At 43.0% G+C, this 25,193-nt stretch overlaps 1 long non-coding RNA gene across 11 annotated transcripts in view; it reads right to left on the reverse strand.

The window, feature by feature from the left end:
- LOC308581600 overlaps nt 1–25,193 on the reverse strand; it is a 150,130-nt gene that overhangs the window by 34,363 nt on the left and 90,574 nt on the right. For 8 of the 11 annotated variants that reach the window (XR_014005123.1, XR_014005124.1, XR_014005126.1 and 5 more), the window contains 2 exons: nt 13,516–13,555; nt 11,229–11,265 (listed from right to left, as the gene is read on the reverse strand). The exons of 1 other annotated variant lie outside the window; for it this stretch is intronic. This is a non-coding gene — a long non-coding RNA (uncharacterized lncRNA). Of the gene's footprint in view, nt 1–11,228; nt 11,266–13,515; nt 13,556–16,247; nt 16,513–25,193 lie in introns of all 11 variants that reach the window. 2 more of the 11 variants (XR_014005125.1, XR_014005129.1) reach the window with 2 other exon arrangements.

The raw sequence follows: 25,193 nt of genomic DNA on the forward strand, positions 1-25,193 counted from the left end.
TATGAATAGTACCTCGGGTTAAGAACTTTGCTTCAGGATGAGAGCAGAAATCATGCTCCGGCAGCGCGGCGGCAGCAGGAGGTCCCATTAGCTAAAGTGGTGCTTCAGGTTAAGAACAGTTTCAGGTTAAGTACAGACCTCCGGAACGAATTAAGTACTTAACCCAAGGTACCACTGTAATTGTCTGTGATTTTATGTAAATTTTGCTATTTTTACTGTTGTTAGCCGCTCTGAGCCTGGCTTTGGCTGGGGAGGGTGGGATATAAATTTATTATTATTATTATTATTATTATTATTATTATTATTATTATTATTATACATACTAGGCATCTGCCACCCACCCTTGGTTCTTCAAATGATAGCACAGAACAGAGCACAAGGATTATGTGCAAAAGTTCAGCCCCTCAGATCTCTTAAATAGGAGAGCTAAGAAAGGCCTTTCCTTGAGTGGAAAGATGGTGAAAACAAGAAGAGGGGTACTCAAATATTATGCCTTATCCTATATTATTTTAGGCCTGACCTGCTTTATATGATTCAAATACTTATTTATACTACGCAAGTTGGGTTTTCTATCTTTCTTCTTTTGCCCATTCATGGATGTAACATAATCACCACACCATTGTCCAATACCGGTGTTTGCTTTCCAATCAGGGCAGTTGAAACCACAACCCTGTCCAGAAATTTCAGAAGGGCGACTCTTTGGCCACTAGGTGGCCTAGTTGTCCCTCTTACTACACTGTTGTTCACCACTCCCCCAGAGCTAATGGGCATTTTGCTTTGAAGCAGGGCACGCAGTTATGGTTTTAGGCATTTCCCCCATGTACTGTTTTCTGCATGGTCCTGTTTTCACATGGGCTTTCAACAATTACATTACGCCATTGCTGCCTCCACCAACCTGTCACCCTCCAGACATTTTAGAAGACAAATGCATGGAAAGTGATTTATAGGGTCATGGCTTACAGGTTCTCTTGCCCCGGGATGGGTGAGAGGCATGAAAGGTTTTTATTCCTTTATACTGATGTTCATATTTCCTCTCTACACATGACTGGAATCGTGGCAGTATTTTCAACCCCACCTGTATTCTCCCCTTTCTAATGCAGAGGAAAATAACGATTTTTGGTAGTTATCCAGGTTCTTCCAGGTGGAGAATTCCTACTGCTGGAGGCTGCAGTGAGGCACTTAGTTCCTCCAGGACATGCAACAGACAGCAGTCCAGGAGTAGCCCCAGTAGAGTTGGAAAGGACCATGCTGTTGTTGTTTAGTCATTTAGTCGTGTCCAACTCTTCATGACCCACTGGACCAGAGCATGCCAGGCACTCCTGTCTTCCACTGCCTCCCGCACTTTGGTCAAATTCATGCTGGTAGCTTCGAGAACACTGTCCAACCATCTCATCCTCCATCGTCCCCTTCTTCTTGTGCCCTCAATCTTTCCCAACATCAGGGTCTTTTCCAAGAGAAAGCTGGACCATAAAGAAGGCTGATCGCCAAAGAATTGATGCTTTTGAATTATGGTGCTGGAGGAGACTCTTGAGGGTCCCATGGACTGCAAGAAGATCAAACCTATCCATTCTTAAGGAAATCAGCCCTGAGTGCTCACTGGAAGGACAGATCGTGAAGCTGAGGCTCCAATACTTTGGCCACCTCATGAGAAGAGAAGACTCCCTGTTTTGTTGCCAGCTTTCTCCATAATCCAGCACATGTTTGCAATTTGGTCTCTGGTTCCTCTGCCCCTTCGAAATCCAGCTTGCACTTCTGGGAGTTCTCGGTCCACATACTGCTTGAGCCTACCTTGTAGAATTTTAAGCATAACCTTGCTAGCGTGTGAAATGAGTGCAATTGTGCAGTAGTTGGAGCATTCTTTGGCACTGCCCTTCTTTGTGATTGGGATGTAGACTGATCTTCTCCAATCCTCTGGCCACTGCTGAGTTTTCCAAACTTGCTGGCATATTGAGTGTAGCACCTTAACAGCATCGTCCTTTAAAATTGTAAATAGTTCAGCTTCCACTGCCCTTGTTATTAGCAGTGCTTTCTAAGGCCCATTTGACTTCACTCTCCAGGATGTCTGGCTCAAGGTCAGCAACCACACTACCTGGGGTGTACGAGACATCCATATCTTTCTGGTATAATTCCTCTGTGTATTCTTGCCACCTCTTCTTGATGTCCTCTGCTTCTGTTAGGTCCTTACCACTTTTGTCCTTTATTATGGTAATCTTTGTACGAAATGTTCCTTTCATATCTCCAATTTTCTTGAACAGATCTCTGGTTTCCCCCATTCTATTGTTTTCCTCTATTTCTTTGCATTGCTCATTTAAGAAGGCCTTCTTGTCCCTCCTTGCTATTTTTTGGAAATCTGCATTCAATTTCCTGTATCTTTCACTATCTTCCTCGCATTTTGCTTGCCTTCTCTCCCCCGCTATTTGTAAGGCCTCGTTGTACAGCCACTTTGCTTTCTTGCATTTCCTTTTCATTGGGATGGTTTTTGTTGCTGCCTCCTGCATAATGTTACAAGCCTCCACCCATAGTTCTTCAGCCAATCTGCCCACCAAATCTAAATCCTTAAACCAGTTCTCACTTCCACTGTGTATTCATAAGGGATTTGATTTAGATTGTATCTTACCGGCCCAGTGGTTTTTCCTACTTTCTTCAGTTTAAGCTTGAATTTTGCTATAAGAAGCTGATGATCTGAGCCACAGTCAGCTCCAGGTCTTGTTTTTGCTGACTGTATAGACCTTCTCCATCTTTGGCTGCAGAGAATATAATCAATCTGATTTTGATGCTGCCCATCTGGTGATGTCCATGTGTAGAGTCGTCTCTTGTGTTGTTGGAAAAGCGTGTTTGTGATGACCAGCTTGTTCTCTTGGCTGAACTCTATTAGCCTTTGCCCTGCTTCGTTTTGATCTCCAAGGCCAAACTTGCCAGTTGTTCCTTTTATCTCTTGATTCCCTACTTTGGCATTCCAATCCCCTATAATGAAAAGAAGTAGCATGTTGGACTGGAGAGCCTTGCCGGTTCCTCCTTCAGGGGGATCACGTTTGGTCAAAACTCTTCACTATGACCTGTCCATCTTGGGTGCCCTGCTCGGCATAGTTCATAGCTTCTCTGAGTTATTCAAGCCCCTTCGCCACCGCAAGACAGTGATCCTTCATGGATCACTGCCTTGCTCTGGATTATTTTATAATAATAATACACTTCCCTCCACACTCAGTCCTGAGTGTGCAACAGCCTAAAGGGCCCAAAATAACCCAAGCAGAGAAATGCAAATTATGTAACTGATTGTACAGGTGACCTGCAAAACTTGCCCTACAAAGCCTCAAGTTCCAATCCCCTATAATGAGAAGAACATCCTTCTTCGGTGTCACTTCTATTAGGTGTTGTAAGTCTTCATAGAATTGGTCAATTTCAGTTTCTTCAGCACCAGTAGTTGATGCATAAACTTGGATTACTGTGATGTTAAAAGGTCTGCTTTGGATTCGTATCGAGATCATAGAATCATAGAATCATAGAGTTGGAAGAGACCACAAGGGCCATCGAGTCCAACCCCCTGCCAAGCAGGAAACACCATCAGAGCACTCCTGACATATGGTTGTCAAGCCTCTGCTTAAAGACCTCCAAAGTAGGAGACTCCACCACACTCCTTGGCAGCAAATTCCACTGTCGAACAGCTCTTACTGTCAGGTAGTTCTTCCTAATGATAGATCATTCTATCATTTTTGAGATTGCATCCCAGTACAGCTCTTGCCACTCTTTTGTTGACTATGAGGGCCACTCCATTTCTTTTATGGGATTCTTGCCCACAGTAGTAGATATGATGGTCATCCGAACTGAATTCGCCCATTCCCGTCCATTTTAGTTCACTGATGCCCAGGATGTCAATATTTATTCTTGCCATCTCACTTTTGACCACATCCAACTTACCCAGGTTCATGGTTCTTACGTTCCAGGTTCCCATGCAATATTTTTCTTTACAGCATTGGACTTTCCTTTCGCTTCCAGGCATATCCACAACTGAGCGACCTTTCGGCTTTGGCCCAGCCGCTTCATCAGCTCTGAATCTACTTGTACTTGTCCTCCACTCTTCCTCAGTAGCATGTTGGACGCTTTCCGACCTGAGGGGCTCATCTTCCAGCGTCATAACTTTTATATGCCTGTTGTCTTTGTCCATGGAGTTTTCTTGGCAGGGATACTGGAGTGGCTTGCCGGTTCCTCCTCCAGGTGGATCACGTTTGGTCAAAACTCTCCACTATGACCTGTCCATCTTGGGTGCCCTGCATGGCATAGCTCATAGCTTCTCTGAGTTATTCAAGCCCCTTCGCCACGGCAAGGCAGTGATCCATGAGGGTCATCTAATTCCACCCTCTGCAATGCAAGAATTTTTTGCCCAAGCGGGGCTTGAACCCATGACTGCCAACTGAGCTACTTTGCTGGTACAACAAGAAAGGAGGAAAGAGCTGAGGTGGGTAGACAATATTACTTTGTTCTACTACACAAGAATGGATGGTAGAGAGTAGCCCGCCAGACTAAAGAATTCTCCTACACAACAAGCCACGCAGTCACAGCACAAACAGCTAGCAACACAAGCAGAAAATAAATTTGAACTACAAGGCTGATCCAGTGGTGGAGACTGAGAGTAGCTCTTTCTGTAAGCAAACACGGACAACAGTACCCCACACCCCAGGGGAACACAAAAGGCAGATAGGAGCACAGACACACATACAGTTACTTGCTTCCTCCCGCCCCCCCCCCAAGTGTCCATGGGTGAAAACATGTGACACTTTTGGAATCAGGATGGAAGATTCTGATAAAAGTATGCCAATAAACTGAAGTGCATCAGAAACACATAAAAGCAGAGATTGCAAAACAAAGTAAGTATCTGTTTCATGCTTGCAATCAAGACAGTCTTTATTTTAACAGAACTGAGATCTTGGTTCATGAATTGTGCCCTGTAGTTTCTGGCCTATTTGAGATCATTTCATGCAAGACAGAGGGAATCTGTGCCACGCTGCCAATGGATCCTTCTTAATTGTTTGAGGGTTGATAACGGCAGTGCTTGTTGCATTAGACAGAGGCAAAGGTAATTATTCACCCTCCTATCTTATAACTGGATAATGGCTTATAACTTTGCAGTGGGATCAACAGCATTGGACTGTTTTACGGCCAACACACCAATAATAGGAACCTGCCAAATCGATCTAAGCTGTCCTGGGGGTTGCAAACATCAGCATTACGCTGCAGAGGGAAAGAGACAGGATGGCAATTTAAGCTTTTTACGAAAGAATGCTGCAATGGACTTGAACTGTAAATTCAACTTTTTAATAAAAAAGTACCCTTCAGTTTGTAACTTTGCAGAGACATTTACCAAATGAAAGAAATGTAGTGAAAAATGCCAGAAACCAAAGAATTCACCCACCTTCTGCCATCTTTCATTTAAAAATGCAATCTACTCCAGACCAATATCATCCATCAGGGAGAAAAAAGGAAAACAAGAAGGAAAGAAAACAGAATGTGAAACTTCCCACTTGCGTAAGTTTAGACTGAATTATTGCCCTGGCTTTGTTTTGTTGCTAAGCCAGCAGTCTAGTAACACTGCAGAGCAAAACATTGATGGAGTGTGAACTGAACATGCGCCCTCATGTATTTTGGAGTCTTTCCATCTTTGCAACAAGAATAGTGCAGACAAGCCACCTTGCTCAGTCGTGGATTTTTAAAAGTCAACAATCACACTTGATAGTTCTCCTAAATAAATAGCTGAAATTAATGTTGATCTTGTTTTGAGGCATTTCCAGATCACGCGTTCTGCTTAGTTTTAGCAGGTCCAGACAAAGGTCAAGAAAGCTGCCCAGCCAAAATACTGTTACAGACTCTGCACTACCTGTTCCTACGGCCAAGGGAAGGAAACAAGCCTGCAGTCCCCAGTTAACACAAGCTGGTTTTTGCCAAGGACTAAGCAGAAGCCATCTTATTTACTTTTGGCTCTTTTGGCAAAGAGCCCCTTTGCTTTTGGTTTTCTTCTGGTGCGCCCTCAAACTTTTGCTTGGCTTTCATCCATGACTTGGAGACATGAAGTGTGCAAAAGCCATTGAAGGCTCCGTGCATGAGCACGCAAGGGCATCGCTTAGGAAACGTCCAAATTCTTGGCAGGAAAGAGAAGATCATAAGAAGCGCCTGCAGGATCAGGCCAAGGGCCCATCGAGTTCCGTCTCCTGTTCTCCCAGTTGCCAACCAGATGGAGGCCTGTAGCAAACCAGCAAGTGGCCCCTGAGCGCAACAGCCCCCTCCCCGCCTGTGGCTTCAGGGAAGTGCTCTTCAGAAGCAAGCTGCCTTGGGCAGAGGCTAGCAGCCATTGAGAGCCTTTTCCTCTGTCCCCTGGTCCAGTCCAACAATCCAACTCACATTTGTCTCACTAAGCCAGGGGAAATGGCCCGATCCCTGAGGCAGATGTATGGAAGCCTGTTTCCTTGAATGGGCTGGTGTCTGGTGACTCAACGGGCTGCAAGTGTACCTAACTTTGTGCTGGACTGTTGTTTCTGTATCGTTTTAGGGCCAGTGCAAACAATACTATATCTGTGTAACTGGGCCTTCTGCTTGTTGCAGCAAGTACTGATAATCTTTTAATCAACCTGGAACAATTTATACTAATGTTAGGTTCCTAGATAGTGATCAAACAACTAAGGCTATCTTTGTGGAAACTGCACATAAATGGCCCAAATGGGCAAGGACACTTTGCCAAGAAAATGGAAATATCAGGAAAAACTGTTTATGCACATGATTGTGTTAGGCCAGTGATGGAAAGAAGATGCAGTCCCGACCAAGGAAGAATGAAAGATAAAATTAATGGGCTATGGCGAAATGGCAAAACCTACTGGAAGAATCCAGAAACAGGAAGAATCATTTTTAAAAATAAGGAATGGGAAAAGTACATAATCTATTTGAAAAATTATTGTAAACAATTAAAATAATTAGTAGGATTGACATAAAACCTGTAGTTAACAATTTGAACTATGGAGCTATAGAGGAGATGCAGGGGAAAATCACAACATAAGGATCCACAAAAGGGGGAGGGGAGTCAAAGGGGAGATCTCTATTGTATTTCATTTCTGTTGTTGTTCATTAAAAATGAAAATTCAGAAATAATATATATATATATATATATATTTAAAGGAAATGGAAATATCCATGGAAACAAAAGGAGAGGCGCTCTACATTCTCATTCCTGTGCAACCTAATTAAGTTGCCTCCTAAATTATGGCGGTGTGGAAAAAAACAACCTCCAATAACGATCCATGTTGAATATTGATCTCTCGTTTCAGCTGATCCTCCTTTCCTGTGTTATAAAAGAGAAACCCAGTGGGGTTTCCTCAGTTTTTTACATGAAATAGGAAATGTGTAACATTGGGAAATAAAAAAAATGTTTAGAAGAGTTCTTTGCACTTGTGATGATGTCTTATGGGGGTTGTTGTTCCTGCCTGCTGTGAGTTTTAACCCCTCTCACGGGGCCACTGCCCCCCTCTTTTGGTGGCCCTGCTCTCTCTCATGCCAGCTGACACAGAACTGACCTTAGCCATATCCTTGCGTGGTCATCAGACCAGCTACTCTACAAACCCAGTCAATGCAATGAAAGCTTCACTTGTGCATATCGGTGTTGATCTTGACAGAGTGAAAAGTCAGAGGTTATTTTGATCCCTGTTTCCAGTACTTTATCATCCTTAAACAAAAAAACAAAAGACCTAGCGTAGCTGGGGAGTGGGGAGGGCAATCTGCACTGGGCGGCAGTTACCAATTCTGCTGCAATTTGCTGTCTATCTCTTAAAGAGAAAGTAACATGTAACAAGCATGCTATGCTGTTTGAAGCAAGGAACTGATTTCAGGGGAATGTATTTGTTTTGATAGTTTGTGTCTTTATGTATTGGTGCCATCCTTGCCATCTAGTTGAGACATGAGTTCATACTTTTCCTGCTATAAACAACAGGTCATTGGCATCAGGTTACACTCTGCAAGACTTCCATGACTTGAAATTCATTTTTCTTGGTCTACCAGGCACATCTTTGAAAACTCCTGTTGTCTTAGTTTTTCTTGATCTGAAAAGTTGGCTTCAAGAAATATTTTGCACACTGAGTTACACAACCACAAGGGCTTCTTCAAGAGGAAGCGGAAAAGCGATGTCATGAATTCTCCTTCTGTTCTCTACAGCAGAGCAAGCAAACTTCAGCAGAATGACGGCAGGTGCTGACAGATAGCCCAGTCCCTCAGTGCCTGTGGCAAGCAGCTTCCAGGCTGCTGCTGGTACCAGTAGGACTGCATGCATCACTCTTCTTCCATCTGCACTAGCTATTTTTCACGGGACCTCTGACCAAGTTAAGATAGAGAATCTGATCCTATCTGTCCCTCATTCTGGATTTGCCACAGATTAGGTCTCTGCTTCCAGGGTTTATTGGGGACCATTAGTACTAGACCAGCCTTCCTCTATAATAAACCTTCCTCTAAAACAACCGCTGAGCTATGTATAGCTCATTGCTAAATCAAGATTTTTCAAGAAGGACGCAGGTGTAAATCCTCACATTTTCTGGTTGATAGGTAGCTAGGCTGGGAAATAGCATTTTTTAAAAACCTGTGACAACTGCCACTAGTCAGAGTAGACATTTGAGGAGTTGATGGGCCAGTAGTCCCATTCTGGATGAGGTACCTCCATGTGTCTGTACAGACTGCCTTAGAGGCACTGCCCATCATTCACAGTATGTTGCCGTGCCTCACATAAAAAGTACGTACTCCACTGTGCCACCCCTTGCCTTGTCTTATCCCAGCCTTCCCCATCCTAATGCCCTGCATGTTTTTGACTACAACTCCCACCACCCTCTTGCTAGCTTGATCACAGGCAGACTAGCTTATCGCCTGAGATGTTTCTGGCCCTGTTTATGCCTGTCTGCAGGCCAGAGCAGCAGAAGGAGCAATAACAGCTAAGACACGCAGACACATCACTGTGACTAAGACCAGGTTGATGTCAACACACCCAAGCACACCAAGAAATCCAAGGTTCTTGCATTCTGCACCAGGCCAGCAGTTTTGGTACTGAATTTGTTGGTGGGATGGGACTTGTTTCTTCTTATAGCGCTGGGTGAGCATTTTAGGAAGAAGGCAGTTTTGCCCCAGGGTAGAAGCCCCTACTACTGCCAAAATTAACTAAAGCTGCCAGTTTCTCACTGCCCGTTTAGCCCTCAGGATGGTAAGTAATCTCTGACTTCCCCTCCCTATCCTCTCTGCCAATTCTGAAAGAGCAAACACTGAAGGAAATGCAATTTAAATCCCAGCAAAGCCTAGAGAGCAAATTGCAGCAGTGGAGGATTGGCACACAAGAGCAGCCCTTTTCTTCAGCTGAACCCATTAGCGAGATCATGTTAGTCACCAGGATAAGTCAACACATTCTGCTGCCTCACATTAGCAGCTAGTATAAGTCAACAATTCAGCAAAGCTCTTCTTCTTCCAGTTTAAAACGGCAGGACAGACCAGCGAGCAGAGAGTACAAAATGCAGCAGAAAAGTTCAGCCTATGCTTGTAGAGTTAACAAATAGAAGGGTTTTCCTTGCTCCTCATCTTTCCATGGGGAGTGGGAGTGGAGGAGGAGAGGGAGTCAGCAAACTGCTTACATTGAAAGCAGCATGCACCAGCTTCTTCATACTGCTGTTTTAGTACTTTAAACCCAGTGGGAAATCCCATTTCCTCAAAAAGTATGTTGCCTATTAAAGACAGAGCTTGTTCTGGGAGCTAACCTCATATGGATAATTAAAACAAGTAACTAAAAGACAGGTTGTTATAGGAGCAAGTTTAAAACTCAACTCCAGGGGCACCATCAGACGGCTCTCTGCTTGCCCTGATCTTGGGCTGCCTTTGGACGCTGCTTTGCCTGCCTGGTTGCCTGGACCTTGGGCACCTGCTGACCCTGCTGCAACACACCCAGCCTTGGCCGTTGCGGCAGGACTGCCATCTCTTCTGCTATCCTTGCCAAGGGGGTTCTTCCTCCCTCAAGATAACCGAGACATGTTATATGCATAGCAAAGTTGGTTCATTGAAAAGTTCCTGTATGTGCCCCCAGAAGGTATACCCTCCAACCTTCCTCAGATGAAAATATGGAGGTTTCTCACTCCCCTCAATTGACTCTCCTCACCCCCCCCCCGCCCTGCAGAACATTTCCTATCAGAAAAAGAGTGAGTGCCGCCACCACTTCATCAATAAAGCCCTAAACGGCCTCGGTCCAGTATACCTGAAGGAGCGTCTCCACCCCCATCATTCTACCTGGACACTGAGGTCCAGCTCCGAGGGCCTTCTGGCGGTTCCCTCACTGCGAGAAGCCAAGCTACAGGGAACCAGGCAGAGGGCCTTCTCAGTAGTGGCACCCGCCCTGTGGAATGCCCTCCCACCAGATGTCAAAGAGAACAAAAACTACCAGACTTTTAGAAGACATCTGAAGGTGGCCCTGTTTAGGGAAGCTTTCAATGTTTGATGCATTACTGTATTTTAATACTTTGTTGGAAGCCGCCCACAGTGGCTGGGGAAGCCCAGCCAGATGGGCGGGGTATAAATAATAAAATTATTATTATTATTATTATTATTATTATTATTATTATTATTATTATTATTATTATTATTATCAATAGGACACAGCAAACACACCCTCCACCGTCCTCAATCCTGATATCATTTTAAGAGGCAGCAGCCTCTCTTCTTCACCTGCTCTCCAGCAGCTGCTACAAGCTGCCCAAGGAAGGAGGCCGGCAGCAGCAGCAGCAGCAGCCCTGGGGAGGCCATGGGATGCTCCCTCTCTGCCGCCACTAAGGCAAGGGCTGGCTCACCCTCCACCCTGAGTTCAGTGGTGGCAGCACAGGCTGGCTAAATAGGGACATTCCGGGATCAAATCAGAAGCTGGGATGGCTTTTGTGATTCCGGGACTGTCCCTGGGAAATCAGGACACTTAGAGGGTTATACTATTGCAACTGTCCCAAGAGCATAAACTTTGTCAGCCTGGAAGCTCAGTTGGTCAGAGCGTGGTGCTGATAACACCAAGGTGGCGGGTTTGATCCCCACATGGGAAAGCCTTGCAGGGGGTGACCACATGATCCTCAGGATCCCTTCCAACTCTATGAATCTAAGTTTGTGTTTTGCACAGCTGTGGACATGCACCGTCAGTTATTATTTCCCTCTCAAAGGAAACAGTGGCATTTGATTTTGTTCTTACTTACTCGTCTGGCAAGGGCTGGTTTCTCCGGTGGTGGAGGACTGGATGAAAAGTAAGAAAAGGAAAGAGCACCATTACCTGTCTGCTTCATTTTACCTTGTCCTCTCTTGTGCTGCGTGCCACACTTGGCCCAGGCTGTGTGGGAATGTGTGGAACAAGTCAGCATGTGGGTCTGGCTTCAGCATATAATCAGGCCTAGCTCTTGAACTGGTTTAGCAGCAGGTGGAGGCTCCATGTCCTGAGTCTGGAAGAGCCTCCAGCCACTCATTCCAGAGATACGATGTAGGAATATAAAAAGGCTTTCAATAAAGTCCCTGGCAAAAAGAGCAATTAAATGTTGGAACAAGCAGCAAAGAGGCAACATGAAATCACTGAAGATAATTTGCCAACTCTGAATATATTCGGAATCAGACTTGACATTGCCTAGCAGGGATGATTTAGAGCTAATTAAATTACTTCTGCCATGAGAATGGACTGTCTGAGTCAATGCAAGAACCAGCCCTCTGTCTCAAAGAAGGCTTCTCAAATTGTAATCTATGGGGAGTTCAGTGTCAGAATAGATCCTTTCCTTATTCCCACACAAAGACACCATTTGAGACTTCAGTGAAAGGAAGGGCAAGGTTCAGCAAGGACCAAGAACTAGCCTCAGTGTGGGTCAAGGTGAAATAGTGCCAGGGAGCACTTGTGTTTCAGTGTCGCATGCAGATTCAGAAGACATGGATTGCATTCAGGCTGAGCAGGGTGATTAACCTACTGTTGTGTCACAATGTGGCATGGAGATTAGGGAAACAAGGCACCTGGAGAAGGGTGACTGGGAAGCTGCCCTGAAGCCACAGGTTAGACTGCAGTATTGACAAAGCAGACTATTTATGGAGGACCTGTACAAAACAAGAGGGGTCTCCTGCTCTGTGACATGATAAGTCAAATGCCATGAGAACTATAGGAAGAGCCAGCCTTTCTTTTGAGACCAATACCAGTTCTGCAAGAATGAGGTGAAATTTAGACCTACGCCTCACTGAGATGGGAAATCTGTGTCTGGGCTGTAGGAGCTGTAGGAGCTCATAGCTTTGAAGGCTTATTCACAGAGAACGTTAGCATGTCAGGGTTAAGGCTGGGTGAGAACTCTTCTGCAGTCTTAAATGGTGCAGCCCAGACATAGGTTTACCACCTCAATAAGAACTAGGCCTTACTTTGACTCTATTTAAATTTAAGTGCAGCAGACCCACAACTTATGTGTGATTTACTTAAGCAGTTGCAAGTTTCCATGGGTGGCATGAAAAGAAATAAGTACACGGAGAATTTGGGTTACAGATAGGTAGCCGTGTTGGTCTGCCATAGTCAAAATAAAAAAATCCCTTCCAGTAGCACCTTAAAGACCAACTAAGTTAGTTCTTGGTATGAGCTTTCATGTGCATGCACACTTCTTCAGATACACTGAAACAGAAGTTGCCAGATCCTTCTATATAGTGAGAAGGTGGGGAGGGGTATTACTCAGAAGGGTGGTGGGAATGGGAGATTGGCAGATAGCTGAGATGAGCCTGTTGACGACTCTTAACGACTGTAATAGGTCTTACAGGAAAAGGCAAGGGGTGAGAAAGTGAGAAATGGCTTAGTCATGTATAATGAGATAAGAATCCAATGTCTTTGTTCAGACCAGGTCTCTCCATGGTTTTAAGTTTGGTAATGAGTTGCAATTCAGCAGCTTCTCTTTCCAGTCTATTTCTGAAATTCTGAGAATTTGGGGTGTGAGTAGCTAGAAGAGGCCATCCGAGATCTTGTGAAGGACCCATGAGATCTTGGGCTTACTGTAAAAAGCTCTTTCTGCACCAGGTGTTCTTCCTGCAGAGGTTTTTTTGGAAGGCCTCCACCTTGCTCACCAAACTCTGTAAGGCTCTGTAAGGCTCCCACAAGATCTGGCAGGAGCCACCCACAGCTTTCCAGAGGCCTTGAGTGACCTTCCCAGAGCCCAGAAAGGTAGGGATAATCACGGGGGGGGGGGTGTCCCAGAGTTCTTCCTCACTCTGCATGATTTTGCCTTTGCGTGCAAACCCCCCTAATGTAACCCCCACGTAAGTTGCAGACCCACTGTATACTACATTTCTGTCACTCTCCATCCTCAGAATGTCAGACTTGTTTAGAAATATAGATCCTCTCAAAGCATAACAATAAAATTTGGAGGAAAACAGAGGAAACTGACCCCCTCCTAGCCACCTTAATGCCCCACACTCACAGACCACCCACTTGCAGCTATTCCAACTCAGGGAAGTTATCAAAATAGGAATTATACATACCAGGTTTTGGAGGTGGCTTGGGCCTTCAGAATAGCATTCTCTGCAAAGGAAAGCAAGACACTTATGTGGCTGAGCAAATCCAGCTGAATAAAGGATGACCCACACCTCCCATTTTGTTCAATGTTCTGCTTCCAGAAAAAAGAAAGAAAAAAGAAATTAACTTTCTGGTTGAAGCAATTGAAATTCCCCTTACTGGCACACAGCTGAATACAATTAATATTAATTTGATTTTGTGAGTACTTACAAAATGGGATTTTTTCATTATGAAACTGAAAAAGCCTATTTAGTGCATCTTAATGAAGAGTGAAATATTTCATAAAGAGTCTCAATAGCAACCATGAAGGTTAAAAGACAAGTTTATGCTCTAAGATTTTTAGCTAGGTAGTTGTCATAAGGTTCTTGTGTAATCCAACCACAAATTACTCAAGATCAATTCTCATGTAACTTTTTTGTGTGTTTCTGACAGGAATATAAAAAGAGATATACCAAAGCATCGTATCAGAATACAAAATCTGTGTGGGTTTTGCTGGAAAGATCTATATGCAAGAAAATGGATCAATGAAGCCTTTTCTTGGGGGGAAATCTATTTTGCATTCTGACACAGAATCTTCCCCACGGGTATTCTTCTGTGGAGGAAGAAATCTACGAGGGAATTAGTAGCCTGGAGAGACACTAAGGATTGATGTCATCATTGTGGTAAGAATCCTGGCCCCATTGCCTTGTCTGACTAGAACATTGCCGCTCTTGGCTCTTTCTTATCAGCCATCATTATGGATAAGCCTAGGTGATCTTTGTGCTCCACACCAGCAGCCCCAAACCTTCGCTTTGTGAGGGTGGTGAGAGAAAGTGAGGGGATGCCTGTTCCAAAAATGTACACTCCCAAGCATGGGGTGGGGAGGGGGGCAAGATTTTTCACTTGCTGTGCCTACCTCACTGGATGTATTTGGGTTTCAGCCTTTTTTAAAATGCTGAGATTTTGTAGCCTTACATTTTTGCAAGTTGCATCTTTTTACTCAAATTTTGTCTGTGCATCAACCCTCGTGAGACACCATGGGACCTTTTGCGGCTGAAAGCGGATGCAGAAATAAGCTTTAACAACAACTATCTATACCACTTGAGGTGTTGCCTCCCACATGACCACCCCACACACCTATATCCTTGGAGCTTGAACTTAGTCTGGGTGCTAGGGCTGCTGCCAAGGAGATCTCAACTTACACAAATGCAGAACGATAATTGCATGGAAATAGGGATGCTGGAGAAATGGTCCAAATTAGCTTCAGCCTGAAAAGACTGGAGGCTACTTCTCTGCCAAACCTGATTGCCTCAGTTCACTGGGAAATAAGGAATCGCTTCATCTCATCCAAGGAACTCACCCATTGAATGTGCCCTTTTTCATCCTTCTCAACAGTCCTGCACCCATGACTAATTCAGGGGTTGTGGGTTGGTCAGCGTAGGCTTGTGACCAGCAAACACAGAGCTGACTGCCTAGCTCTTCCCTGCACAGAGTTGGGTGTTCTAGGATTACGTTTACAATCCTTTGTTATAGAACTTGCTCATTTGTTTATGAGTGCTTGTAGGAAATAATTAAAGCAACGCCTAACTGGCAAACATTGGGAGCAGCAAGCTGGTGACAATGTGGTAAGTAAACTGTAGATTTTAGTGGAAAAGTAAATAAAACTGAGTAGCTGATTTTCATATTTAACTATTAAGCTGTAAGCACAGTGTTAAGTCCTTGATGCGTTATTGATACGTCTGTTAACATCAAATTTGGAATTTCCAGTTTTACAACTCAAATTGTGAGTGTAAATTTTTCAGTATGAAATTTCACCACAAAATTGGATATTGCTGAGTTCTGTAGGCTTCTCTTGCTTTTGCAGCCATTAAATGTAAAATCTCATCTGCTTCCAAATTATTGCCCACTGTTTACTGATAATCAATATTTTTAGATAAGTATTTCCTTCCTATCAAATGCTGTCAAGTACTTGATAACATTGCATGCCAGCTGTCAAATAAAAAATTCCACTCTCAATTAAGAATACTGTAAAAATTAAAAATATTGAAGTGAAATACTGAAGCATATAAAATATTCAGTGAATATTGAGCAAATATTTGAGCAGAGAATAGCTAGAGAATATTCACAGAGAAGCAATTTGATTATACGTTTTGGAACATTCTCATTGTTCTTGTTTGTTTTATTCTCCTTAAAGCTAATAGTATTCAAATACTAATATTAGTCTTACAGGAAAAGGAAGTACCAGGCTAAAATAGCACCTGCCCCATAAATTCTCCTTGGCCCGGAGAGGGAAAGGAAGCTTTGTTCTACATCTCTCTCAGTATGGGCACAACTGCCTGTTCCAGACTCTGCCATGCTGTATAGTTTTCAGAGGAGAGCTGCTTTAAGAACCAGCAACTGAAAAATATCACAGCGCACACTGCCAGTGATCACTGATTTTTGTGTTTGCATTTATCTCCCCCCCCCCCCCCGAGTAATGACAAACTTCTGTCGTGGGCAATTTTGCTGCTGTTTTGTTCTCATGCTGTAATTGCTCTTTTAGTTTCCAGTTCTCATTTGCACTAGGTCCCCCCCTCCTTACCACCTGTGGGAATGGCTATCGCATGATCGCCTTCCCAGCATCAAAGGAATAAGAAGGATTCTGCCTTGGGTGAGGTCTGCAATATCAATGATTAAAGTTCTGAAAGGCAGAAGTAGTTATTTGGAATGTCAGCACTACCTTCAAAGCTTGTCCCCCTGGGATGCCTGTTGGATTTTCCTGTGATAACGAAATCAGATTTAACTGCTGCACACAACCGGGTCCTTTTGAATCCTACAGGGGCAGGGTTTCCTCCAGTGGTATTCTCAGGACATGCCCCCTTCATGTTTCTGGGTATTGTGGATGGAAGCTTTTCAAGACTCCAGGCTTCACTTGCAATGGTTCACAACCTTGCTGTTTTCTTAAGGCCGGCTGCTGAAATGTGTTCTGTTCACATGTTATTGTGCTAAAAGGAAAATGCATTTTATGATTATCATCACCCCTGGCCTCTAAGGATGCTCACTAGATAATAGGTTAAAGGTGAGTTTTGAATAAGCCTGGTACTGAGGATAAATCTTTTGTACATAAGTCTCACTAGGCAGGTGCTGACAAGGCTTTCAATTACAGGAGATGTGCTACTACAATGATGAAGAATCTGAGCTGCTTGGGCTTCGGGTTTTTTGTTTTTATTTCAGACATCAAAACTAGAGGATAATTAGCATTGTTTGATTTTTTAATAAAACATGAAAGCTTAATGGAGATGTGTTAGTGCCAGAACCAGTGTTTAAATGCATACTGACAGCAGCTTCAGTCCTCAAGGGTGAAGGCAGTGAAGAAGCAAAGAGATTGAGGGGAGAGATACACTTCTCTTTTTCACTTCCTCCCTACTATCACGGCCATGAAGCCAGTTTTTCCTAAATAATATCTCCAACTGATACTCTATAATGGATTCAATTTTTAAGTGTGAAATCCATTATCCCATCTTTAAAAGAATCTCTGTGAGTATCTGAGTGAACAGGAAAGGATTGTGTATAAGTGTCTCTGCACCTTGGAATCATCCTGAGTTGTCATATTGTGCCAATATTGCCAAAGGCACCTGTAATGTGGCAACAGAAGGACAGTGATGCAAAAGGGCCATTGTGAGGTGCTGCAAGTTCTTGCACAGTTCACATAGATAGCAGGGAATTACAGCCCTACAAATTCTCCAAACACCCTGAGAAATCAATTAGACAGGTACAGTGTTGCCATTTTCTAACACCCCCCCCCCAAAAAAAATCCATTTAGATACAGTGGTACCTCAGGTTACATACGCTTCAGGTTACATACGCTTCAGGTTAAAGACTCCACTAACCCAGAAATAGTGCTTCAGGTTAAGAACTTTGCTTCAGGATGAGAACGGCACGGTGGCAGCAGGAGGCCCCATTAGCTAAAGTGGTGCTTCAGGTTAAGAACAGTTTCAGGTTAAGTACGGACCTCCAGAACGAATTAAGTACTTAACCCGAGGTACCACTGTATTGCCTTGCAATGTTATATTGCAATTGAAATATTAATAATGCTATAGTTGATACAATAATCTTATCAGTTGTTAAGGGATGGCTCTGATCATGTATTACAGAAACTTGTTTTTAACTCTGACTCACTGGTAAGTTGAGTGTATATTTCATTTTATGTAAACAGTTTACAATTAAGCAGAATACAAATTACATTAAATAAATAAAAATCCAATATAGGTCTAAAATTCTAGTTTGAGAAAATCTTAGGGCAAAAGTTAATAACTTTAAAAATGATAGTCATGTGCACTCTTTAAAAACAGTAAATTAAAAAACAACAACCATGTTTTTAAAAACATATTACAGAGGTAAGCCATTTTGCCTGTTAACTTAATTCAGAAAGAATGAAACTAGTTTCAGATTAAGGATGCTTGAGGGATTAGCACTTTGTGAATTATGATACAAAGAGACCTGAGTCTCCCTTCCGGGACCACAGGCCTCACACTTCTTAAATGCTCCAATGGGGTTCTCAGTTTAAAAAAACATATTGTTTCGAAGTGTGTCTTCTGAGATACATTTGGAAATGCATTATTTGAGAGAAAACGTGTCTAGAAATGTTGGTGAGGTGTGTTCAGAAATACATGCATATGCTAGTTTTTATGCAGGTGTTTTTTTAATGAATGCACAGATTAATCCAGAGACAGAACAGAATGGATTTAATGGTAAAACATTAAAAAGTAGCATGGACAGGAAAGACCCTGTTTTGCCCACCTCTAATTCAGACTGTGTTTACCAATATAAATAGAATATGACAGATTATAAAGGGATTCTTTTTTTTTTTTTTTGAGGCTTCCTTTTGCTTTATAGAGCAAAGGATAGTCCACTCTCTTTTGCTATATTCTCCAAGCGTTTGAAGTGATGGCTGTTTATGTCAGTGGAAGTTGGCAGATTTTCATTACACTTGCCTGTTATTCCATTTCAGGTCACCTTTATGCATGGCAGAAACTCAAAATGAGTATGTTGATGGTTTTTTTCTAGATTGTTTTTAATGCCCAGCTCACATTGTATGTACCTGGCTTTTTATTAACTTTAATTTATGGATTAACCAGATGTGATAGATATCATGACTCTGAATTCTACACAGTATGACATGTTTTTAAAAGTGGCTAAATATATAGTTACCCCAACGGCTCTTTAATACAGCATGTCAGGTTTCATCACTGCTTCTTCTTTTTTCCTTCTTTTTTTTTAAAGTTTAGGGAGAGTAATGCTAAGGGCAGCTTCTTCCACAGCAAAGACATTAAAAACATGAAGAAAGATTGACAGATGTTGGGATTAATTCTCGTACTAAGAGCTCTCTCGCTCTCGTGCTCGCTCTCATTAGCACAATGGCCATTAACTTGTAGTTCTCACTGGGCTCAGCCCTTTCTACAGAGCTTTCAAGACACATGTTTTTTTTTTTTTTATTGATACACCAAAAGACAAAAAACAAAATACAAATGAAAATAGAGATAAACCCAATATTAATTACAAGATTATAAAGGAAAAAATGGTTTTTGGACTATAGACCCAACCACCCATCTATTCCTATACCTATTCCTATTCCTATTCCTATTCCTATTCCTATTCCTATTCCTATCATATCTATTCCTATCTATTCTATAGGCATGGCCAACCTTTCTCATGTGGGTCTGTCTGCAAGTACTGTTCACCTTGCAAGTACTGTTCGCCTTGCAGACCAAAGGCAAGTCCACATTCAGTTGGATGTGTTTAGAAGCTGCCATGTGATCAGGAACCCTCTGCATTCACAGAGTTCCCAATCTCAAGGTTTCAGTATTGAAAAATAACAAAGCTTGGTGTAGTAAAAGCCTTTTAAAAGGTAAAGGTAAAGGACCCCTGACAGTTAAGTCCAGGCGTGAATGACTCTGGGGTTGCGGCGCTCATCTCACTTTACTGGCCAAGGGAGCCGGCGTTTGTCTGCAGTTTTTCCGAATCATGTGGCCAGCATGACTAAGCCACTTCTGGTGAAACTAGAGCAGCGCATGGAAATGCTGTTTACCTTCCAGCTGGAGCGGTCCCTATTTATCTACTTGCACTTTGACGTGCTTTCAAACTGCTAGGTTGGCAGGAGCAGGGACCGCGCAACAGGAGCTCATCCCGTTGCAGGGATTCGAACCACCGACCTTCCGATTGGCAAGCCCAAGAGGCTCAGTGGTTTAGACCACAGAGCCACCTGCATCCCGAAAAAGCCTTTTAAAAAAGCTATATTAATTTGCCTGCATTATAATTAAGTACAGTAAACCTTTACCTTTTACCTTTTATATTTTAAGTAAATACTGATTTGCCCTGTATGATACTTGCCATGGAAAAATAGAGGGAAGGCCAAGTGATGAGTCAACCACCCTAGAACTGATCCTTCAGGAGGGCAAAATTCACTTACCTCTTTACACCTTGCGCTAATTCACGTCAGCATACATGTTACAGACTTTGGGAGTTGGAAAGATGGCTTAAAGATATTTAAACTTCCATTGTTGGAAAGAAAGAGGCTGAGAAATACCCCACTCCAGGATATCAATATAAAGTTTCCTTGCACCAAATCAAACTCTCAGTCCATCTTACTCACTGACTGACAGCAACTATATTTCACATCATCAGATTTTCCTCAAAAAATGTGCAAATGAAATTTTGCTCTGAGGTTACCCACATTTTAAACCATTTTCAGTGAAATCAGTAGTCATTCTGACAGTGTACAAAAATAAAATAAGAGACAACCAGAATAAGATATAAAAAGCCTAAGAGAATGATAGACATTATGGCAACGTTCTAACATATCTTTCTTCATCAGTGGGAGATCAGCATCATTCCAACAATTCCTGTGTACAAAAATACTGCAATAAACAAATATTTTGTCAGAAAGTGTAATTGTAAGAGTAAAAAATTTCCTCCTTTTTTCATCCTGATGCATTGACCAAAAGCTAAGAAGTGCTTCTTGCTCATCCTATCACACGTCATTCTTCCTCAGCAGCTAGCATTTGTTTGTTGAATTAATTGGCTTACACGGAATAAATCAATTTTCTCCCCAATATCCTCCCCAGGTTTACACATGGAGATTCTGCTGTAACTACAATGTAAATTTGCTGAAAAGCCCAAAGATTTTTTTCCCCAGATAATGACTTGTCAGAGATTGTGTATATTTAAAAGGTCTGAAATGTTACATTTTTCAAATTGCTTTCAGCAAATTGCCAAAAAAGAGACATCTATAGGAGAAGAAAAAACAAATATTTGATGTAATTCCTTGTCTGTCTACTACACACACAACTCCTGGAGGATATGCTTATGTGTCTTGGCTGTAATGTTAAAACCTTATGCTTGGCAACTTTTCTAAAGGTACCTGGGTCACTCTCATCTTGGCACTCCAGGCAACATTGCAGCCATGTCAAAGTCAAAGTTTTCTGTCACCCCACCCATGCGCCCACATCACTCTCCCACATCTTCATGAGCAAGGGGCTTTATTACATGGTTCACCTGGGCCTCTTTTGGACAGATAAAACTCAAGTCATCTCTAGGTACTGCATTGGTGATTCCTACTCCATTGCACCTGAAGACAGCAGGTTAGCCAAGAGGTGCAGGACACATTGTGTGGTGCACACAGACCTGTCCTCCAGCACCTCACTCTCCTTCTGCACCCCACAGTATCCACTGCTTGAGGCAGCTGCCTCACTCTGCCCCATGGTAGGGCCAGAACTGAACTCCTATCCAACAGCATAAATAACTGGATATTTATTTTAAAATGTATACAAGCACAATAGAATCTTTACAAATGCTGCCAAATTCAAGTACATGTGAGTTTGGTTGAGAAAATATTAGTTTGTGCAGCGTCCAGACTACGCTCTGCGTAAGCACAATGCACTTCCTGCCCATAGCATCCTAAGCCACTCAGAAGCCCCCTGCTCCCCCGGAGTGGATTCTCAGGGTAGCAAGAGGCTACATTTGGGATGCAGAGGTTGAGAAAAAATTCCGTGGATTCGAACCAATTTTTTTTTTAAAGCACACACACTTTTTAGAAGTTGAAGAATCAGAAATATAATTGCTTTTAAAGGAGGACACAACTTAATTTGCATATTGTATGTGGAATTAACTAGAATTCCATTCCGTACACTAGTCTGAAGGCCTTTGAGGAAATCAAAACAAGGGAATTTGTGTTGTGCTATAAGTAATTCATGGCATTCAAATTTGCTAGCAACTATGAAAAATATATTTAATAATCAGCATTTCTTATCTGCTAGGGTTTTTCCTTCTCTGGAGAGGGGACTTGGAGACCTTTAGAGAACTAACCATCCTCTTTTTCTTCCATATTAATTAAAACTTTTCAGAAGTTTTGACTCTAACTTGGTCTTTTTATCCCTTCGCCACTCCCCCCACCCCCAGTTGTGAGTTACTTGTGGTTGCTGGCATGAAGGTACATTTTGTTTAGCAAACATCTACGAAACATTGCCAAGAGAAATGACAAACATGGAGAGAAGCAGATGAGGGAAGAGGGCAGGGAGAAGGAGTCTCGCTAATCTGTCTTCTCCCAGGGATATCCATGAGGTCCAATGAAGTGTGGAGCAACTTCCTGGGGAAAACAAAAAGGCTGAATAACAGAACTGGATGTCCAGAGAGGAAAGGGACCTGGTGGACTACAATTAAAAGGTAGCTAGAGGAGCGAGAGGGATGCGGATGGCGCTGTGGTCTAAACCACTGAGCCTAGGGCTTGCTGATCGGAAGGTCGGTTGTTTGAATCCCCGCAACGGGCTGAGCTCCCGTTGCTCGGTCCCTGCTCCTGCCAACCTAGCAGTTCGAAAGCATGTCAAAGTGCAAGTAGATAAATAGGTACAGCTCCAGTGGGAAGGTAAACGGCATTTCCGCGCACTGCTCTGGTTTCGCCAGAAGCAGCTTAGTCATGCTGGCCACATGATCCAGAAGCTGTGTGCCGGCTCCCTTGGCCAATAAAGCGAGATAAGCGCTGCAACCCCAGAGTTGGACTTAACTGTCAGGGGTCCCTTTACCTTTACCTTTTTAGAGGAGAGAGAAAGCTGGTCTGAAGGACATTGGTCACCTTGGATACTTGATTGTTAGCAGGCATAGAAAGACAGGTTTCTTCCTGCAAAGTTTCAGGGTTGTCATGAGGGAGACTTGGGCCAATCAGAGCCAACAGCCTGGTCCCGAAGGTGTTCCTTGTGGGAAGAGGTAGGAGTGCTGCCTAAAACTGCAAACTGATGCTCAGTCTAATCACCAGGGGAAGATTCTCCAGGATGGAGGTGTCGCCTGGTACTCAATATGGCAAAGCTCCTAGTGACTCATTAGGAAACCACATGCTTGGCAGGGGGTTGGACTCGATGGCCCTTGTGGTCTCTTCCAACTCTATGATTCTATGATTCTATGCATTTCTTTACAATGCTCCTGGCTCCAGCCCATGCCTAGGGAGGTGAGCCAGCTTAAGCCACTGTTTCCATCCTTTGCTACTTTGCACCTGGGCACCATGAAAACCGTACCAAGCACAGCCAAAGCAGTCACATAGTTCCAGGGCATGCGCAGAGTTAAGCTGAAATAAGCTTCAAGGTAACAGCATGGCCACTTTCCTTCAAAATAAAAGAGACCACCTGAAGCAGAAACACGTTCAACGTAAAGTGTCCTTTGGCTCAGCTATTTAGGAGAATAAAGGAGAGGAGTGGGGTGTTTTTTCACTCCATTCCCACGCAACCATTTCCTCTTCAGACAGTCACATTAAACATTTTCCTTTTTAAAGGTATCTCCACCAATATTCTGCTTGGGTTTTAACTATGAATCGATTCCAAGATGCATGTACATGTGTTTGTGGGGGTTGGTGTCCGGAGGAAGCAATACCAGAGTAAAACAGGAATGAAAAAACCAGAGATTCTATGACTCCTGCAAAGTTAGCTAAAATGTATGGAACTTGTAATAAATGCTGGAAGTGCAAGGAAAGGGAGGGGTCCTTCTACCATATGTGGTGGGAATGCCAAAAAGTTAAAGAGTTTTGGGAGAGTGTATATAACGAAATGAAGAAAATTCTAAGATATACTTTTGTTAAAAAACCCGAGGCATTTTTGCTGGGAATGGTAGGAAGGGAGATTAAGAAGAAAGACCACAAGCTCTTCCAGTATGCAACAACGGCTGCAAGAGTCCTATTAGCTCAAAATTGGAAATCTGAGGGCTTGCCGACAGTGGAGGAATGGAGAGCAAAAATGTTGGATTATGCGGAGATGGATAAGATGACAGGGAAAATTAGATACTCAAAAGACCAGAGGTTCATTAAGGATTGGGAAAGTTTTACGGAATATCTGGATAATCTAAGTGATGGACAGATAACACTGGTGGGCTTTAAAGGAGCTCTGTAAAAGGTAAAGGGTATTGTCTATAGAGAAACGGAAGAACTAGTATGATAATGGCAATACAAACTAAGAAATGTGAACCCACATAAAAGACTATTACGGATGATTTGTGGAAAGGTTGAAGGAAGTCATACCAGAAATCTGTGAAAATGAGAATTGAATTTTCTTTTTTGTATTCTGTATTTTGCATAATGCAAACTAATAAAAAAATCATGCTGAAGAAAAAAAAAAGAAAAAACCAGAGATTCTGGTACACATATGTAGGAAAAAGGAGTCTCATCGGATGGGTCAGTTGATCATCATCGTAACCCATGTACTGAGACTGTGTAGCTTCAATCTTGTTTGTGTGTTAATTAATGAAGATACAATGCCGTGGGATAGGGAAGGCCAAGGATGAATGAGAAAAGTCTTGGAATACCAACAGTGTTATATATTTGTCAGATTCCATAATATCAAAGAGAACAGCATTCTTTTATTATAGATAAAGCAGGAAAGAGTATAAAGGGAATATTATTTCTCTTTAACATGAATAGTCTGTAGGAACAGCCATTAAGTATAAGAATGATTTGTTATATCAAGGCAGTTATCTGTTCTACATCTCAGTTTCAAATCTTTAATTCATATGTATATGCTTATATATAAATGGTCATGTAAAAGAGAGGGAACATATGCTAGATACCCCCCCAAAAAAAGTTCCTCTAATGGGAGGACTTCCGGGTTGGCGCCATCGCCGAATGGCGGATTCCCTCCGAGCTCCGGAGGGAGTCTGCTCGACAGGGGTTGAGTTCTGCCGCGCCGGCGACGCAGGGACCCTTAAAAACCACGGGCGCGGATGCCCGTGGACCTGGTGACTCGGCGGGCACCGTTAGCGCCCTCCCGACCCGCGAAGGAGTCTGTTTAAAGGCTACGGAACGGGGGACGGGGAGCGGCGCGGTGCTGTGAGTCTACTGCTTCCCCTGCCGAGCGAAGCCGCATGCCATTCGTCGGAGAGCGCTGACTTCTTCCTTTGAAAATTTGGACTAAAAACCAAGAACAACAACCCGTGAGTAATTTGGAAATTGGATTTAAAAATTTTCCCTTTTTGTGGATTCGGCACGAGCGGGGGAGGTGCAAAGAGGAAGTCCGTCTCCCCCCCATTGTAAACATTTTAAAGCAAGGATTTGACAACTAAGGTCGAGAAAAGAGTCTTTTTTTCCTTTTTGGACAAAAGTTATTAATTCCACGGATTTAAAAGTATAAGTTACTGTGCTGGAGGATAAGAGCTT

Source organism: Podarcis bocagei (genome assembly GCF_964188305.1).
Source record: "Podarcis bocagei genome assembly, chromosome: 1".
Taxonomy (NCBI): domain Eukaryota; kingdom Metazoa; phylum Chordata; class Lepidosauria; order Squamata; family Lacertidae; genus Podarcis; species Podarcis bocagei.